Source organism: Drosophila takahashii, chromosome X, assembly GCF_030179915.1.
Source record: "Drosophila takahashii strain IR98-3 E-12201 chromosome X, DtakHiC1v2, whole genome shotgun sequence".
Lineage (NCBI taxonomy): Eukaryota > Metazoa > Arthropoda > Insecta > Diptera > Drosophilidae > Drosophila > Drosophila takahashii.
In genome coordinates this window covers 4,979,649-5,000,949 of record NC_091683.1, presented here as the reverse complement: position 1 = coordinate 5,000,949, position 21,301 = coordinate 4,979,649, and the positions used below count along the sequence as shown (strand labels likewise).

Sequence of the window (21,301 nt, the reverse complement as noted above, 5' to 3'; positions counted from 1 at the left end):
TTAAGTGCCAGGATCCGTTGGCTAATTGTTATTTCGTTGCATTCGAGACTTCGATATTTACATTCTGATTTTCGCAGGCACTTTCAATTCCCTTTTGTGGGTCAGGTTGAACTTTCCCTTTGTTTACGCATCTTTCAGATTGAAACTTATCTAATGTAATCTTTTATAATACGAAGAAAATATAAAAATATCGTTACTGAATCGATATTTCTTCGATATATAAATCGATATTTTAAATTTAAAATTTTTTCGTGATAAATTGATATTCTGTTTTGTATATATTACGTTCACAAAAGATGAGTCTTCACTAAGTTTAAACGTAACATTGTAAGAACTTATTACAAAGTGGTTTTTAATAAAGAAAATAGAGGAAAAACCAACATTTTATCGATAAAATCGATCTAATCTATATTTTATCGATAATTATGGTATTTTTAAACGATATTTTCTTACTTTCCCTCTCGATAAACATTTCCAGTAAGAGGTACGCATAAGGCTTGCGTGTCAAATCTTCCATAGTCTTTGGCATTTTGGGTTGAGGTCATAGCAATGCTTCTCCAATCACCGAAAATGCATTCCGAATAACTTTGGCTTAAACTTGGACCGATATGCCTCTCGGACGTGTTACGACCACGGCGATGGGATGGAATGGCAGGACTTGCCATGGCAAACTTGGTACGCGTTCGGCTGGCAGCAGAGATTTTTTTTCATCCAGTTTAAGCAGAAAATTGCACCTAAAAGAGCGTAGAATAGTTTCCCCAAACCCTCCCCACCACCTTACCGCCCAAAAAATGAAAACACGCCCATCTCTGTGTTCCTCTGACCCTTTATATCCTCTGCAGTGTTTGCCCCTCTGGAACCCTGAAACCCATGGAACACCACCACACAGCCTCATCTGGTCGAGCTGGATGGCTCTAGATGGCTCTAGATGGCCGTGCTGGCTGGGAAAGCTGGGAAACTGGGAAACAACGGAAATTACAAATTGTTGTTTGCTTTGCATTTCACTCGCACCAAACGAGCGACGGATGACAACAACAGCAGCACAAAAGCAAAGGGGCGCAGCAGCAAAAAGCTAAAAACAAGAGAGCGAGCCAAATGCAAATGAAAATGAAAATACATTGGCCACAGAACAGAGGAGACCCCCGAAAGGAAGAAATGTTGAAAATTTGAACAGTACCCTCACCCTTTCCCCAGCTGATATTTGTGCATTTCTCGATTGTACATATCTTTTTACAACTGCTTATGCTTATGCTATAAATTTCAGGAATTCTTAAATAGGTGGCTACAAAATGAACCCCTCGTTTAGGCGGCATTATTAATAAGCCAACCAAGTAGAAACAGTTGGAATGTTTCGACTACATTGTACACATATGCCATTAGAGCTTGAAAATTATCGACTTTTTCGATATTTTCACAATATCTATATCAATATTTTCACAATATCAACCTCTACGGTAAAAATTTAAACAGTCTTGATTAGAAACAAAAGAAGTTTTTAAATAATACGGTAATTTCAATGGAATGGTTATTAATTTTACAAGATGTGAAACTTCGATTTATTTTTTAAAATATCCCATTTAACATCTGATATTATTTTAGCTCAATTTTGTAAAAGTCAACAGGTTTTTAATCACATTTATATTTTTGCCTGATTTATAAAGGATATTTTAGGACTTCATGCCAGAGTGTTTAACCTTCCAAAACCCCCGCCCAGTTGCCTTTTTTCGACGCCTCTGGCTATTAAAAGCTGAGATGAAGGAAACGTAAATAAACAAAAGAACAGCGACGACAAAGAAGTAGGCTATTTACTTTGCTTATTCTGAAGCGAGTTGAGTGTGCAAAGCTCTGCATATAATTCTCCTCAATTATGCATAAATTAAAATACCTTTGGCATTACAATTGCATCACAAATGGAATAAGTTGTAATTGAACATTTTAACGAAAGAAAATTCAGTAACTCTTTTGTTTGCGCAGAGATCTGCATTTTAAATTGTTATAATATATACATTATACATTCATTATGCGGCAAGTTAATCGTTATTGAAATAATTGAACTATAGTTTCCACATTACCATCAATTATTCAAAATTAAGCACAATTAACGTAAAGTTCCTACAAATGCAACCTTTTAAATTCCATTGTTTACACTCCACAGCTCACTCTTCCCAGGGCGATGACTCTTATGGGTCACAGTGGGGCATCGATATGCCCGACAACACAACACAACGATCTTTGTGTGTTTTGTGTATATTTATTTACATGTATCGAGTTGCAGTCCATGTGTACCTAAATATCTACATATAGTATGCACAGTAAAAAAAATCGATATGAAATAGGGTCATTTCTACCTTATATCATATCAATAAAAAACCAATATGACTAATGTAAAATTTATGCTTAAAACATAACAAATTGATTTTATATTATTATATTATGAATATAGCATTTTTGAACAAATAGTAAAAAAAAGATAAAAATAATCTTTATTAATATCAAAATGATATGAACTTGATCTTTAAAAAATATTAAATTAACCTGCACCTATCAATCTGATCTTTTGTCAATTTTTTTTTCTGTGTGTATATATGGAGTATATATGGGGTGTATATATACATCTTAAAGTGAGGTCTGCAGTCAATTTAGATAAACAATTATGAGCACAATTGTGCCAGAGCCCGGTCCCTGTCCCATCCTCGTCCCCATCCCCTCCTCGGATTTTCTTTCGGCGCAGCGGCACCCGTTCACTTCATTTGACCCACCATCAAGTGGAGTGGATTGGAGTGGAGTGGAGTCGAGTGGTGCTGGTTTTGCCACACGAAGAAGCGGAACACGCCGTAAACAATGCAACGTTGAGTCAGAGAACAGAAACAGAGAAACACCAAGCAAAAGTCAAATTCTTTTCTCCTTTTTTTGTAAGTGGCGCGTTGCGGAGCCAACGAAAAATAACAATCAGAGCGGTAATAAACCAAGCAGCGCAGGGAAAGTATATATGAAATGCATAAATTATTCCCTTCTGTGAGCTGTGAGCCCACAGAGATCGCAAATGATGTTACATATATGGGGAGTGGGAGTGGGTATGCAAGATTCCGAACAACAAAACAGTATTTTAGAATTTTAATTGGGCTCCAATAGTAAGCAACAACAATGAAAAGGGAAAGCACGCGAGAAAATTTGTGACCAGGAAGCAGAGTGGTTTGTTTATATTGGAATTGAGAAACTAAGTACGGAAATGCCCCTTCTCCTATGCCAACAACACATAGATCACGATGTACACATTTCGAACGATAATTATATCAAGTACCATCCGTCTATTTATATTCTCACCACTGTTACTCATTTCTCACTTCCCGGAATGCGGAAAAGTACATAAACATGGTTAAAACGTTAATGACGTCCAATACTTTATTGGGTCAAAACCACAATATTGTACAAAACCCTCTCTAATGTAAGAGTGACGTGTATGAATATTTAATCTCTGGTAATCAATACTATCACCTTTAGGAAAAGAGTTAAATATTTAATATAAAATTCATTCATTTTTTTGGCTTTCATTGTCAATAGTCCCAAATGTAAGCAGCTCAAATTTGTAACCTTTCGTCCAGAAATCCGATTGAAAGAAAGCTAAAAAGTTGTACTGCTGCTGCTGCTGGTGCAATTCAATTTAAAAATTGTGCAGCAAGCGTCATTAATTACATCACCGTCACGACGTCACCAACACAACGAACGAGGAAGGCAAAAAGTGAGGCGTAAATGAATGAATGAATCAGGGAAACGAATAAACCCGTTCCCTGTACAGTTGAATAGCTGCGAGGAATTAAGCACGCCCGTAAGTGTGAACATGTACGCTGTACCCTAGACTGCACACACTCTTGGCCACATGTGCAAGTAGCCAGGATGCACTGAGAAAAAATAGGGATCTCATGATTGCTTTGACGGATTTTGTAATAAATTCACTCAGATATTCAAAAATGTAGCATTTCCTACATGGTTTTTCTATATATCAGCAAAATGTTAATATAAGGAAAAAAATTCATACGCAAGCAGTGGGGATTGAACCCAGACCTTTTTGATTAAGCAGATTTTCCGATGCATAAAATATACTTAATCTATCCAAAATTATATTAAAAATGTTATACTGTATAATATCAATATGAAAAGTAAAAAAAATCCCCAGCAGTGGGGATTGAACCCAGACCCTATTTGATTAAGCAGAATTTCCAATGCAAGACTTGATTAAAATGCATAGAGCACATCTAAAATGCTACAAACAATGTAAATATCCATTTGAACCTTGAATATCAAATTGATATCGAGCTGTTTGTTTTTATTCGTGTAGAATCAAGAATTCTCCTCTGGTGCAATTTTAAGCACGTGCTGCCAGCCGTTGGCTGTTCACTGTTCACTGTTGGCTGTTGGCTCCTTCATGGCCGCCGCCGCCTTGCACCGCGCGGTCGAAAGCCAAACTGCACGGCAAACTGCAGGAAACAACAAAAAGGCAAGAAGTCGTCGGCCGGCCGGCGGTCGATCTGTCCATCGGTGGGTTCAGTGTTCAACGTCCACCGTAACCAAACACAAGCAAACAAATATCAATGCGAAATTTAATTAAAGCAATGCGAGAGGTAGGTGGGTGGGTCGGTAAATGGGTGGGTTGGGTAATTCAAGGTAATTCTGGGCCTCTTCTTGGAGTTTCCGTCTGATTTCGCGGCGCTAGTATCAATGACATCGATTGGTAAATTAGCTACCAGGCAACGAAAAAGCTTCTCCTCCTTCTCCTGGCTGTCATTACACGTAGCGCTCATTTAAATAAATTTATATATGCTATCGTATTTCTTCTGGCTCAGCTACATTTTATGGCATTTTTTTTGTTGTTGCGCTCTTATCGATTCGGAAAGCAGGTCGCAACACATTGCTTATTGGCTCATTTGTGTTTTCTTTTTTTTTTCAATACCATCAAATACTTATCTTAATCGCTCTGCCTCGCCACCCAACCCTCCCCCTCCACCGGCATTTTCTGCCAAAACTCTGATTTCCAAACGGGCCCACAATCCATTTTCAAAGAGCCAGAGAAACACATAAAGCTATTATTAACACATTAATTATCTATATCGATTTGGCTCAACTTTGATTTCTATATATCTCTTTTTTGTGATCTTCACGACAAGTGCGTTTAGCATTCCGGGCCTTTGATTATTAATATGCCATAATGTGGGCTATTAGCCATGGGAATGAGCAAATAATATATGATAGCAATCTGTCTGGAGGGAGACACATTTAATTCGGTTCGATTAATCGATTTCTTGTCTAGAACTATGACAACTTTAATTTTTATTTTTGGTAAAATCAGAAATATATAAGAAATATTATGTGATTTATTTATATAGATAGATAAATAAATTTAATATTTTTAATATTCTCTCTGCATCATCTTAATCAAGTGAAGTTGGCAGTGCTGCATTGAAATATTTATTGTGTTATCGATAACCCTTACTTATCATAACAGTTTATTTACACTCAATTGTTTGCAATGCAAATCTCCATTATAAAACCAATTAAAACATAAAGTCAAGTTCAAAAATGCCTTTCAAAGCATATGACATTGTATAGTTTACAGGCGTAACAAAAAATGCGAAAACTGCGTTCAAAGCACATAGTTTCGGGGCAGAAAATTCTAAATAGCACTCCTCACACAGAGAAAGAGAACAGAACGATTCATGGGGCTTGAATCTCTGGATGACCTCCTGCGGAATTGGTGATGGCATCCATGGCAACATGGGGAAGAGGAAATTCTGTACAGATTTTGTTTACCACATACCCTTCAAGTCCGGTTCCTGCTACTACTACTTCAATCTGTACACCTACAACACCCCAGCTAACATCTAACCTCCCCAACCCATTTTGGTTGTCTGTCAAAGATTTATTTTGTGCAGCAAACGTGAGCAAAACGTACTCGACTCGAAATTTATGTATGCAATACGCATTTGGAGCTTTGTGGTCCCAATTCCAAAAGCCCTTCAATATGCCACTCGGCACTCGGTGCCTCAGCTCAGTGTGCTCGTCGGCACCCCTCAAAAGCCCAGAACGAACACCTAAGGCCCATCTAGACCATCCAACAGCCAGCCAGCCAGCCGACATGTCAGCGTTGATTATGGCCCAAGGCGACTTAAGATAAGCATCAAGCTGCGAAAAATGTTATAACTATTAGACACAAAGCAAGTGACTGAAAAAAGGGAGAGGAGAGTGAAGGGAAGGGAATATATAAAGGAAAAAAGCGGGCTAAAATCCCAGTTTGTAACCCAAAAGCAGAGAATTTTTATGACTCTGTGTAGTTTGCACCTTAAATAAACTGTTTGATTTGACCAAAACACATCGGTATTTATACATTCCCTATACATTTCCACACATTATCTGCTTTATATATATATATCTCTATATATATAGGCGATTCGTGGTTTATTCGCATAAAAAATAATAATAATATTTATGTGTTGATCGCATGAAATGTGCTGTATAAATTTATCCAAGCTCCAGTTCAGTGCATTTACTTTCTTTTTATGGTCATAAAAACCAAAAGGAAAAGAAAAAAAAATTGTGGGGGGAAGGGATGGGCAGGTGCCGAGTGAAGAAGAGATTCTGGGGGCTTCGTTCCGTGTGCGTTTATTGCAAACTGTCACAATATTTCGGAGAAAGCGAACGATGCCTAAGAAAAATTGACAGGAAATAGTAAATGGAAATGTGAATGTCGAATACGTCTTCGTGATTTGAAGCGAGGAGAAGAAGTCTGTGGGTCCTTTGACCCAGAAGTCAGAACCCAGAAGAAGCTGTTGGGAAATTTCATTCGCCAGCGAACCGATAAAAATGATGATAGAATCCTAAATTCATGGAAATGTGCCAGCGCACCCGGAGTTTCAGTTTCAGATTCAGTTTCTTGCTGGCGACACAATATCTGCGGTAACGGTAACCCCAATCTACCAAACTCCCAATCCTCCCAATCCTCCCGCATCCACACAAAAAGGTCATCGAACGCATCCACGTTGGTAATCCGTTTTGGGATACACGGTTACGGTTACGGTTGCTGTTTCCCATATCAACGTTTGTGGTCAGCGGAATTTTGCGTGGCAAAGATTTACATTTATACCTAGGCTAATAAAATAAATGCAAGCATATATTGCCAATTCGCGCCATAAAATCATACATTATTTAATCAGCTTTGCTCGGGGGAAAGAGTTGATTTAACCATGCACACTAGTTCCGTTGGATTGGTGGCAAAGAAATACAAAATATAAAAGTGAAAATATCAAAAGCAATTTAAATTTTTGCAAAACAAAAAAATGTGAATGAATTTTGAAAAGAAAATAAAAAGTTTTTAACAGCTTAAGGCTCAATATTCAAGCAAACAAAATCACTCTAAATTTTAGTTACATTTTTCGTTTTGACAGCAATTTTGTTAGCATAAATACAGAGCGCAAAGGAAGCGGCTTAAAAAAATATATTTTTTTATAGCCTTTAGAAATGGATCACAATTTGTAATTACAAATTTATTTTAATAGACTAACATTGTTGTTAGAACACAAAGTTACTTTCATATTTGCATGATAAAACCTTGGTTTTTGATTTATTATTTTTTACAAGTTACGTATTAAATCTGTAACTATATTCTATAAACCATACATAATAGTATTGAAATATATATAATATTTTCTATGTATTATATCTGAGCCATATAATATATATAATATTTTTTATGTATTATATCTGAGTCCTATAATATATATAACATTTTCTAAATATTATATAATATTTTCTATATATTATATCCGAGTAAAAACAAAAATCCTTTCTGAATAGCAGTTAGGGTATCTCCGCGTCGCAAGCACTCGACTTAAGTCTTCGTTTCTTACTTGTAAGTGAGAGAGTCCTTAGGTTTCGTACCGGAATCTGGCAACTTGTCTCCGGAGATGGGTAACCAAACCGGTGGAAGTCGATGGCACTTGGATGGAGGAAGGGAATGGAGAGGGAAACCGAAACTGAGGCTGATGATGGTGTTGCTGCTTCTTCTGCTGCTGCTGCTGTGACAAACTGGAGTTGGTGTATGCGTTTTGTGTTCAAAAATAAACGGAAGCCATAATAATGAGATTTATCTTCAGATTCTTCAACTGTCCAACCTGCCGCCTCTATCTATATGTGTATGGCACCCCATACAAAATGGCACTTTCAGAGGAGCAAGCACACATCGTCAAAAACGTATGTACCATCATTTGGGATGCCCAGAAGGGGATGCGAAAAAGCGAAAAAAAAAAGAGACCAAGAGATTGTGCGGATGGAGTTGGGTTAGCAACATAGCATCTGCCTATTATAATTTTGTGCGCATAAAACTCAAATATTTCTGTTTTGCCACCAGAACAAAAAAAAAAAAGGAAAACCAATATACAAAATTTAACATATGTATGTACGATGCGAGTGAGTTTTTTAAGAGCCCACAAAATTGAGGGTCAAATAGACTTGAAGGAATTTAATATAGCCATTCGAAGGGCTTTATATTTGAAAAGAATAATAAACACAGTTAATGCTATTGTGAATCGATTCTTTTCGATTAAATTTTACAGAAAAAAATCGATTATATCGATTTATTATCAAAAACCAAACAAAAACTAAAAAAAAGATAGGAAACAGATTTAAAATTTATTAAATAAAATATTTTCGATTAATTACATTTGTCCAATCGCAATCGAAGGAAATTCCCAAAAACATCGATACACCTCTAGTTGACACACTAAATTTGAACAGTGTTTCAAATCCAATTGCAAGTCTCTTTCTAATTGTTCTTGACATCTATTTGCTTGGTATTTCTTTCACGTGCTCGCGCATAGCTAATTATGTTTCGTCTGGGTCTGGATTGTGTCAATAAAATGTTAATGAAATTTACTCACTGAAAGTATTAACTTTTTCACGGGTTTCGGAGAGTGCTTCTTTTTCGGGGGTTTTTAAGGGGGTTAGTTCAGAGGTTCAGAGGTTCTAATGGTCAATGGCCAATCGAGAGGGTATTTCTAATTTCCTGAATTCCCTATTACCCCACTCCTCATTCCCCTTACTTCTCTTTGGCAAACATTACATTTGATTGTTATTTTTCTCAGCGCCAAGTGCCTAAACAGAAAACAGAAATCCAAAGCAGAGAGCAGCAGGCCTACAAGAACAAAAATTCAAAACTGGAAAAAAAAAAAAACAAAAGGCAGAGCGTTTGCGGAACAAAACAAAAGAAATGACTCCCGTTGTTTGGACTGCATACAAATTTCGCATTAGCCCCGGCAACAATTTCTCCAGGGGTAATGGAGTTCCGCTTTCATCTGGCTCCTTTTTGTAATGGCCCACATATATACTTCAATATATGTATGTATATATATTGGGATGGTGTGGGTGGTGAACGAAGGGGAGGCTGCTGGGCCGGCAGACGTTCATTTACACATCCATTCGACTCTCATTCATACTTCAATTTGGTTTGGACTCTTGTATAAAATTTCATTAATTTCCAATCGCCTGGCGCGGTTTGTATTATTATTATGAGCTGGGAGAGAGAGAGATGTGAATGGGAAACCACCTCTTCGATATGGTTCTTTTTTTTTGTTGTATGTATACAATATATATACAACAATATAGTGGAATGTGCAGCCATCCACCCCCGAAGGCCACTCACCCTAACGGAGACATCTTGACGACGCATTTTGGTCTGTTTCGGTTTCTGTTCCCCATACATCGCAGTACTCAATGTGCAGTATTTCTGAATACAATACAATATAAGGCGAAGGCGATGGCTATGGCGTTGGCGAGTATTTTCAACCCTATAAAGTCCATACAATTCAATTGTACAATTTCGTTTTTATATGCATGGAAAATTGCTTCCTTCTGTTTTCAGTTCCCATGCTTTAATATTTTAGTATGATATGTTAGGATCGTATATGGTATGTTCCCTACTTGCTATCAGAAAATTAAATTAGTCATACTATACATAATTTGTTTATGATTTACAGGCCTGAGAAATTCTGTTATATAAGATAACTTTTTCAGAACCCTAACTATCGAAAATATCGATAATTATCTTTATCGGAAACATCCTTGGCCTTTATTATAAATATTACTATAATATTTTTATAATATAATATTATTATAATTATTTTAGCTTTGACTTATTTTTTCTATAAAAACATCGATATTATCGATACTTTAAATATCGATATTTTTAAGGTTACTCCTTAAACCCAACTTTTAGCCCAAAAGTAACTTTATTTTTCATACATTTCGCACTGCGTTTCCGAGTCAATTACATTCAAGGTATGAGTGTGTGTTGGACTGAATGATTAAGGGGAGGGTTTAATCCTTGCCATCTGTCCCCATCATCCACAGTTGATTATTTTTTCACCCACGGGTTTTGCCCCTTTAAGGAAGACATATGACAACACATACATATTGTAATTTTTCTTCTCTGTTTAATTTCGGGGGGTCGTCTTTATGCTACCACTTTGGCACACCTAACACCCCACATCCTCCCTCAGTCATTTCCTTTCCCCGTTCTCTTAGTTTTTCCCAGCCAGCGGGTGTATGCCATTAAAAAAAAGCGTGGGGTTTTTAGAAACGTTTTTGGCTCTTAAGAAGCTAAAGTCTCCTCACGACTTGATCCGAAACGAAACCCCCATCTCCCCATCTCCCACAAAGTGTTCTTTGCTTGTTGCTCTTGCTACAAAGTCTCATCCTAGCCTCCTAGCTCCTGGCTTTCGACCTTGTTTTAAACAACATTTTCGTAGCCACTTGCCTAGCTCTCCGACCGTTCAATAATGCCCATTTGGCAGGCACATCACGTAATTCTAATTTAAAAATTACAAGCCTTGCTTGGCAGCCGGTAGTATCATGCGTTTGATAAGGCCGTGTCACATATGCATGTATGTACTTTTGCCTATATATAAACTACTTGGATTAGCGCCGTTTATTGGCGGGGAAACACACGGTAAGTTTGCTATAATTACCTAGTTTGAAAACTATCTTAAAAATATATTTTAATAGATTTTTGATTGAATTAATTAATTTGAGTTTATCGAATCAATATTTTCAAAATATCGAAAATATCGATTATTTTCTAGAATTAATATTTTAAAAAATATTTACCTTATTAATGTTGGAGCAGCTCAGCATTTCAAGTAGTAATATAGTTTTTTATTTAATTCCAATCATTAAGCAAACAACTTATGACATCGACGATAGCCTGAAAAAATAAATATATAGTAAGTATATTTGTTTAAACATAAATCATGAAAATATTACAAATATTATTATATTTTTTATGGTGCATAAACCACTTTTTTTAACATACACTTATTAAACACTTTACATAATTAACCATTAACCATTAGAATCCGCAGATTAGCTTGGCATAAAAGGCGCTATTTAGCTTTTTAGCGCGCTTTCGAACTCCAAAACCAAAAGGCGTATCCTCATTTCACGCAGTGCACTCATGAGAGCACTTAAAGTCCTTGGGTGCACTTCTTTCGGTAATGTACCGGATGCTAAGCCTTAATTAGAACGCAAGGTATTTTTGTGCCTTTTTTTTTTCTTTTTTGGTACTCGCGAATTCAATTAGTTTCGAGTAACTAACGATTTTTTAAAAGTTCGGTGGTGTTGCCTGCGGGTAACAGAGCATAAACAAAAACAAAAATAACTGAAGCCAAAATCATAGGAAAATTCATGGTTAGTTTGCACATGAAAACGCTCTGAGAACTCTAAGTGCATTTATGCTGTATTTGATTGCGGTTAATTACTTGTATCTTAGTAATAACTTTATACATTGTTTATTAATTGTACAAATATAATCAACCGCAAACTTGTAGACCCTTTTAATTGAATTGAATTAATTTGAAAGCAAAATTGGATGCTATTTAATATTGACATTCCGTGCCTAAGTGAATAATTTATTAAATTTTTTTTTACAGCTCCTACACGATTAGACATAAATTACAGAAAAGTGACTTGCAATTGACGAAATGAGTATTTTTATCGTGACACTCCGTCATCGTGTGTGCTTATAAGTATTATCACATGTCCGTAGGTCTCTATTATACACCCCACCTATTAAACACCGCTTCCGTAGACTTTTTTAACTTTGTTGAGTCGAGTTCTGCGATGATGAGATTTGGCTGAGATGGGCAGAGATGAGTTAAATGAGAGCTGACGAACGGGGGCAAAAAAAAAATTAAATTTCACTTAAATCTTTCTTTCAATTAAAAGTTTTAATTGATTTTCCGTATATTCATGCACACATGCACATATTGTGGGTGCGTGTCCAACAGTGCGTGTGTGTGTGTGAGTAGGTGGGTGGGTTGGCGCATAAAGGAGTTCGCGCTTACCTGCTGTCGGTAATTAATAATAAATATACGAATCGAGCGTGAGAAAAGTTAGTTTTAAGGCAGTTTTTTTCATATTTGATTTAAGCAACTTCTTAATAATAGCCTCGGCGTGGGTGTTTTGATTTTAGTCAGGCGTTTTCGGGCCAAAGTTTCTTAATCTCAAAGTGCTGAAAGATTAATTCAAATCAAAGCACTTGAAAAAATATTAACTTTTTGATAGGTACAAAAAAAAATTTGTTCTTACTAAATTAAAATTTTGTAATTAATACTCAGAAAAGGTTTATACCACATTTGGTCTACAACTTGGACAAAATTTTATAAATCTATAAGTTTATCTAACAAGTTGACTTCTTTGCAAACATTTTTTAAGTGCAATGGGAAAAAATGGATAATCGTTGCTAAGAATAAGAGACTTCGATTTTTCATGTTTTGTGTTAAATCAAATATTTTCATTTTCTTATTGTTTGCCATCGCACTGAAGTCTCCACAAGTTTTTCACACTGCACTCAAACATGTTTCATCGAACTTCAAGTCAAGCTGCACCTCCGAATCGAACTTTAGCTCGAACTGCAACCGGGTTTGACCTGATCACCTAAGCGAAGTCGGCGTAAAAAAAAGAGAGACGGCGAGAGCATAAAGTGTCGAGAGCGAATGGAGGGCACAAAAGGAGTAAACAATGATGAAGAACGAACACGAACGCCAGCACAAAGGAGAGCGAAGAACTGAAACTTATGAACATTGGAGAAGTAAGAAGAAGAAGTGAGTGGCGTAGGCGCAAAAGGAAAATAAAACTCGCAAAACGAGCACTACAAAGAAAAAAAAACATTTATGAAGCCGAAATAATGCAAAAACCACATAAAAGCAGGGTAGCGGGATTTCAAAAGCAAACAATGACGTTTCAAGGTAAATATCCATACTATAGATAGATAATGCAGTTGTGGGGAAACCCCCCTTCTTTTCCACAATTTAGAATCAACAACCAAGTAAATGAAAAGCTTTCATAAAAAGTCAATTTTTTCCCATACTGACTGTGTTATCTATTCATTTTATTTTCCTACCGACTTATCTCCCCTTATTGAGCTTCAACTGCAACGTTTATTTATAACCCAGATATCATTTTTACAACCGAAAGAATGTGGATACTGACTAAGAAAATTGCAAACTTATTGTATATACCTATATTATATATATTTTAAAACAACCCCGCAACGTAACAATTTTCATTTTCAGGTCCCAATATTTATGATTTCATATTTGGGTCATAGTAAAATGGCAATAGTTGTAAATTGTTCAATTAGGGGTGCCAATTTGGGCGCTCTTTTGATTTTTTTGTACACCAATTTACTGTACACCAACGTGATTTATTAAACTGAAAGCCTCACGGGTTCCACAAAATTGGTATAGTCAAAAACAACCTTTAAAATCGATTCTTTGCAACATTTTATAGCGAAACCTATTTAAGAGATATTTTTATTCGTTTAGATTTTGTATTATTTATTTTACTTTATCCCAGATTTTTGCAAGCCACTGTAAAATATGGAAAATAAAATAATTTAAATTTCATTGGGAAAACAACTTTTTTTTTGTAGGGTGGCTCATTGTTTTCATGAAACACGTCCTTTTCATTTTCACACATCTCTTTTTTTAGGCCAGACATAATGCGTCAACATATAATCGACGATGTGCACGTTTCGCGCATTATTTTCGATTTGAAGTGATTCATGTTTAAAAGGGTCCCGGTCCCATAAATGCCTAAACTGGGAAAACTTGTCAATCGCACCCTGTTTATCAAATACAAAAACTTCTCCTGCACATTTTGCAATTCGGGAGATGCTATCTCAGGAAATGTCCCCTTTTTTCGCAAGTATTTTTGGGGATGATACTGGTTTCGGACTATTATTATCGCGTGGTTTCGATCAGAAGAAGGAAGCCGAAAGAAGCTGGTCAAGCTGTACACCCTACTACCACTACTCTCTTCGGTGTCTTAATGCCAAAAGCAAACAGTAACACAGTAACCACAAACACAGGCAATCCTTCATCATCTCCATCTCAGTCTCAGTTTAAACTTGAGTTTTCTCAGCCTCAGCTTCTTTCTTTTCTTTGTGCTTGTTTGGAGCCAAGTTTATTTGAAACTCCATCGACTCCATCCACTCTATCCACTCCGTCCACCATCCGCATCCAGAGAGCTCTGCCTTTCCGCTTGGGCCATAATTGTTGTCAAAACGAGTTTTCGATGAAGTGGTTGCTCTGGTTGTTGCTGTTATTGTTGTTGTTACTGTTTGTTCCTCATGTTGTTACTGTTGTTATTGTTGTTGCTGACGAAGTGACCGTTGCTGTTTTTGCTGTAATCGCTGCCTACGTTAGTCTTAACTACAGCTAACCCAAACTCCAAACTCTAAAATCTAACTCAACGCGAACTCGAACTCGAGCATGGAGAAAACCAGAAAGAACGTACAAATTAAATGTCCCGGCTATTATATACCCACTATTTACAATCTTAAGATATAAAATAATAATAAAAGGATACAACCAGAAACCAGGATCCTTAGCAGTAAACTATTGAAAGATAAGATCTATAATAAATTAATCAAATTATATGTACCGATTATAATATACCCACTATTTATTAAAAAAATTGTTTTTCAAAAATCTGAAATCAAAAATATTTTCTTCTTGGAGTCAAGGGTATAAAAAGAAACCAAAAACCAGTAAGAAAGTACAAATTGAATGTCCCGACTATAATATACCCACTCTTTATTAAAAAAATTGTTTTCCAAAAATATAATATCAACGATATTTTGCTCTTGGAGTCAAGGATACAAAAAGAAAGCAAGATCCTATCCTTTTGAAAAATGATTTTAGATCTTTTGTACTAGGTAAAATAAAGTATTGTATCTAAACCTCAATCGTTTAGATGTGGTTTTAAAAACTGCATGGGGTATACCTGTAGGTACTCGAACCAAGCAATAAAACCACCTCAAGCAAGTTAGGTAGTTACACCCGAAAGTACAAGTTGTTTTCGTTTTAGGCGAATTACGAAAACAAGGTCATGCACGTTTTCAGGTCTCAAAATACAAATAAATACAAATATTCAATTTTGTTTGATCGTCAATAGTCTATCATACTTTGATTTAAGAATGGGAATGACCTCTTTTTTCTGATGAAAGACCATATTAAGCCGCTTTATCATTGCCCTGAGAAACACTGCAGTATTTTGCAAAAAGGCAAAGGCACTTGGTGTTGTTATCCCCTCTTGGGCCAGAGAACAATGACTCTGCCGACTGAAAATCTAAATGGTTTTCATATTCTGTTAGAGCTTAGAGCTTATGTGTGAAATGGAATTATATTTGGTTGCAGGCGCTGGATGCATCGTCTACCCTCAACTTTGGGTGACTTTTGGGTTGACTTGCGTCCAATTCTCATTCAATGACCTTAAAGGTAAAGACTTCTTTGATATTTTCCGTTTGTCCCTTGAGTTGTCTACAAATCTTCGATAACGCATGGGTCAAGTGAGTGGGTCGGTCGGCGATTCAAAAAACGCGGTAGAGATACAAACGAGCGATGTTTGAACAATGGCCGACGACTTCGGGGGTCATTGTCTTGATAAAATCGAATATTATCTCCTGCATCAGCACCCAGAAGTTTTTTTACTTTAAAATGAGGAGTTTTAATTCCCGTCGGATTTTTACAGCCAAGCAAAATTACCACCAGGCAGCCAAACACAACACAAACTTTGACTCGTCAACAAATATAACAGTAATTGGAAAAGATAATCCCTATTCAAGTCCTCTCTGGCCAATTTTTCTTCAAATTTTACGATAATCCCTATTTAAGTCTTCTTTGGTTAATGCGAAACGACGTTTCTTATTTTAGCGAACGTCTTTTGAGAGGTATTTTGAGATTTTAAAAGCCTCGTGAGATCCTAAATTTTTCAAATTTAATTTAATTCAGCTTGAAACGGTTTTCATACAAAACATCCATCAGAAATAAAGTTTTTCATTGAAAAACTTTGTATTTCGAGATGGAATTTTCAAAATTAATTTAATTCAGCTTGAAAAGATTTTCATAAAAAGTTATTATAAAAATATAGTGATCCATGCATATTAGAATTCTTTAAAATGGTATAGTATTATTTTTAAAATATCCTATATGCCTTTTTTACAGATCAGAAATTGAGTTTTCCATTGAAATACTTGGTATTCCGTGAGTTGGAATGGAAACCAAATCTATTTCCGTCGCTTTTCCATTTTCCATTTGGGAAGAGAATGGAAATTTATTGAATGAAAAATTCCGTTCCTGTCATATTCCATTTAAACTGTAGTAAATAGAGGAGGCCATAAAATATCATATCAAATCATTAAAACTTCGAGCCATAAAATGATGATTGAATATGCGGATTTGTGGTCTAAAAATAAGGGTATACCATGGTTTCCATGGTCTTATTGGCACCCTCCTGTCTTTAGGGGTATTACTTTCTAGGCCGCAATATTGCCATCTCCTGGATTTTCCTGCTAATCGCTTTGTTTTTTGTGTTTAGCTTTTCTTTTCTCCCTCTTCCTTTGGCTGCAGTTCTTCTTCGCATTCGCCCAAAGGATAAATTCATGAAAACAAAAAAGTGCCGCGCCAAAAACATCAATTCACACGCACACGCACGTACCAATACCAGGGCAATCGCACCCGCAGACACACGCACACACACGGACAGTTCCGCTGGCGACTAACTGTACTGCATGATGGCCAACCAAGAAAAAAAACAAAGTAAAGTAAAAAAAAAAAACCAGGGCTTTTCTGCTCTCAGTTAAGTTTTCCCTTCTGTTTTATGTTTTCTGTCTTCTAATTTCTGTTGTTCGTGCTTTGTCCTCTTCTTGTTTGTTTGTTTGTTTGTTTTTCTTTCTTTCTTAATTTTTGGCAACGTCAATTACACGCGAAACTTCTTGCCTGAGTGCTTAACCCCTAGCAGGTCAGGTAGCAGGTAGGCATCCAGGGTTAACTCTCTATGGAAATATTATTTACAAAAAAAAATGCACTTGAAACATGCATATTAGCCACCAATCGGAAAATATTAAGGAGCAAGTATAATAATCATGTCATACAAAGATCAAATATAAAAGATCACTATACCATATCAAATTATTTTTTCTTTTCATATCTAAATCATATAATTAACCCTACAAAAATTATATTTAATTTCAAATTCTTTCTTATTTTGATATCGAAATTGAAAAATAGTGATATTATAGTTGTCATTTTGAAATTGATCTTATTTTCCTCAATTTAATCTTAATTCATATCAATTCCGTAGATCATATATAAGAACACTATTCCAAAATGATATGCAATATTCACATTAAATCCGTATAAAGATCTTAAATAAGATCACCGTACTAAAATGATATTTAATATTAAATTCTTGTTTATTTTAAAAATCGAAATTTTAAAAAATATTGATATTAAGGTTCAAAATATTGATATATTATTTTTTTGGGAGGCTCGAAAGACTGAAAAATTGAAAAATTCCCACTGATCAGTGAAGGAATTTTACGTTTTCTTTAACCGATCGGATCGAATTGAGCAGATGATGTTATTTTTTTTTGCCTTTTTGGGGTTAATGGCTTCGGTCTGCAGACCGCACTTTACATACATACATATGTACATTTGTACGTAATATATATATATATTTATGTATTTTTTGCTGCGTTGCCCCTTCTTTCGTTTTATTTTCATCTCCTTTCTTTTCTTTCTCTCGGAAACGCAAATGATGCAGTCCGTTTGATTCATTTGACATTACAATTGCTGCAGCTGCACACTGTTGTTGTTGTTGTTGTTGGCGATGCTGCATTTTGCTTCAGTTTCAGTTTCCATGTTTTTCCAAGCACAAACCACGCGCTGTTGTTGTTCTCGTTGTTGTTGCTGCTTTTGCAGGTAAGTCGAAGATGAGTGTCGAACCGGTTCAACTGGTACACAAACACAGGCACAACAACAACAATTGCACTCTCTTTCTCTCTCTTGCACACTGACACTCCGCACTCCACTCACTTAATGCACTATCTCTCTCTCTCACTATCTCTCTCTTTACCTCTCGCTTTGTGTTGATCCGCTCTGCTCTCCGCTATTCCCAAATTTAATCGCCTTTTGGCGAGGGGGGAGTTGAAGAAGAAGAAGTAAAGGTGGTTTGCTTGGGGTTGGGGGGTTTTTTTTTGGGGTGGGGGTGGTGGTACTCTATTCACGCTCACTTGCAAGTAACCGAAAAAAAAGAATATGAGTAATGCACTCAACAGCCGCGTGTTTTTTTTTTTTTTTTTTCCCGCGGTGAAAAACACACTCGACGCGACGCTCGACTTCGACTTTTCGTGTTTCGTTACCCGCGACTGGCCATCAATTGGCGGCAAAGGAAAATGCAAAGGCGACGACGCGACGGCAACGGCAATTTAGCATTTCATTTCACAGCAACGAAAAAACCGCTACTGAAACGCGCGCTGGAGAAGCGACCAATTTGAAAGAGCTCCGAGCCGAGCCGCCTCGAACTGGGTTCGGGCTCGAACACGCGCGCCATACCGGCGCATGCAACAAGTTCGCGGCCAACACGTCGCCTCGGTCACTGCAAGAAAAATCGCTGAAATCGAACATTTGATCGCGCCAAAGTGGCGGAAAAGGGAAACATTGATAGCGATGAAAGCGCCACCTAGATCTAGAAATTCGGGATAGGAATTGACAATTAGAAGATCTCTGTATTTTGCGGTAATTAATAACCAACAAGTTAACAAACGGCATATATTTTTTAATGTTTATGACTCTGTAAGTTAATTACTTTAAAACGGTTGAACTATGGTTGGTTTGAATAGCTTTTTTTTTCGGTTGACTTTGCAATAACAAAGCAACTCCCAGCCGATCCGAACCGAATCGAAGCGAACTAAGCCGAGACGAGTGCAACGTGCTCGATGCAACCAAAGTGACCCATCTAACTCGGGACCGCAACTTCAGTTGATTGGATGCAACCAGTTACAACAACGAACCAACATCACTACACTGTGAGAAACAAATCGAACAAGAAGAGGATGAATAGAATAAAAAGACAGGGTTTTGGGGCAAAGGCAATAAATATTTTGAAAAAAATTGCTTAGTGGCCAAAAAAAAACTTAACAAATATCGAAAACTTTTCTTTTTTCTGAGGCTCTGACAAAAGCTTTCCATGGAGTAGCTAAAAATAACTGGTGTTAGATCAACCTATCTCAAAATATAATGATTGAAAGAATGAAATAAAATACTTTTTTGTTTTTTCATTTTTTAAACCAGCACAATTTAAAAAGCTGTAAATAATATGTGAAGACAATTAAAGAATCGGTTCATAAATTTTTTAGTTATCGTGGATTCAAAGAAACGAGATTGAAATGCGTAGCATCAGGATAAACGACTTTAAGAACAGAACTTTTAACACCTTTAAAATTATTGTTATACAACAACATAATATATATAAGATCAGTAATATAACTATACAACACTAAATGTTTTGTTTTGAGTTATGAGTACAATAATATAACACCGAGGTCCTTGGTACTTTCCTGAAGGATCTGACGAGTTTTTGTAAAAAATAAAACCATTGCAATTGTATCAAAACTATAAAAAACCAAAGATTTTTGACATATCCAATGGGCAAACCTAACCGGGATCTTTTGTGTTTTAAATATAAACTCAAAGGTTTAAAGTGTCAAAAAGGAAACGTGCAACAAATTTGAACTCCGTGTAGATATTTTACATCGTCAACGGAGTTTCTATGAAAAAATACACGCTAATTCAATGCGTAGAAATACTTCATGTAAATTGGCAACTAGCTAATTTTACCTACTCAATTCAGGTTTTAAAATTCCTTCATCAGGTTTGAACTAAGACTAAAAAAGTATAAACTAAACTATGGAATAGTACGAAATCGAATGCAATGGTAGTAATACATATTTTTCTCATTTTACAACCCAAAACAAGGTTACAAATATACCCTACAAAAATACAGATTTTTTCGGTTTCTACAGGATATTTACAGTATTAAAGGATTTTCGTGATAAAAGGAAAATGGAAAAAGCTTTCGGATGTAATGTTTTAAAATTCAGTTATATTTCAAAGTGTCATTCATGTGTAAAATGTACACTGCACTTTTATTCTGTCGTGCTTACAATAACGCTTTTTCCTTTGGCGAATACACGTAAAGTTTTATCTATTTAAAGAAAAAGTTTTACAAAGCTAAAAATATGAAAGTGTAACTTTTATTATCATTAACTTTTATTCTAACAATTATGAAAAAAAGGTTCAAAAACAAAAAGTTTAAGATGGCTTAAAAGCTCAAGCTTATGAGAATTCCGAAATTTATTTTTTGGGACAATCGGTAAAATTTCCCATCCCATAAAAGCTTTTTTTTTATAGATATGCCTAACGCAAAAATCAGGACAACGTTTATTTTATGGCAAATGTTGTCCAAATGGAAAAATCAGGACAACATATATTTTATGGTTATAGCTTTGCGTGGTGAAAGCCCCGAAGAAATGCATAATTATGGTACCATTGCTAGAAAGTGTGTTGTGAATTCCTGCGCGCAATGAAAGTATAAAAGCTTTCAGGGTAAGAAAGTTTTTGTGGAAGATGTGTGTGTGGCATTTTTAATTTTTTTTGTGGATTCCTGGGACACTAGGAAGTGCGTATAACAGCTTTCAGGGGTAAATATTTTGGTACATTAGTGGTACACTCAGATAAAAAATATTTGAATACAAAATTTGTACAAAAAGTTAGGGGTCAAATTTTTGTAATTTATAGAATATCTAGGGATCTCAGATAAAATAATCTTTATTTCAAAAATGGAATTTTTAATTTAATTAATTGAAATTTAATTAAATTTTATATTTATATTTATATGTTTCGACGTCGGATTA

The 21,301-nt window shown here is 35.9% G+C and overlaps 1 protein-coding gene across 2 annotated transcripts in view; it reads right to left on the bottom strand.

Annotated features, from left to right (window-relative positions):
- kek5 (kekkon 5) overlaps window positions 1–21,301 on the bottom strand; it is a 120,503-nt gene that overhangs the window by 97,597 nt on the left and 1,605 nt on the right. Inside the window, exons 1-2 of one of the 2 annotated variants that reach the window (XM_017155600.3) lie at window positions 18,463–18,832; window positions 11,152–11,248 (exon numbers count right to left, since the gene is read on the bottom strand). The gene's annotated coding sequence lies outside the window, so the exon portion shown is untranslated. Of the gene's footprint in view, window positions 1–11,151; window positions 11,249–18,462; window positions 18,833–21,301 lie in introns of those variants that run through there. The other variant, XM_044396158.2, reaches the window with a different exon arrangement.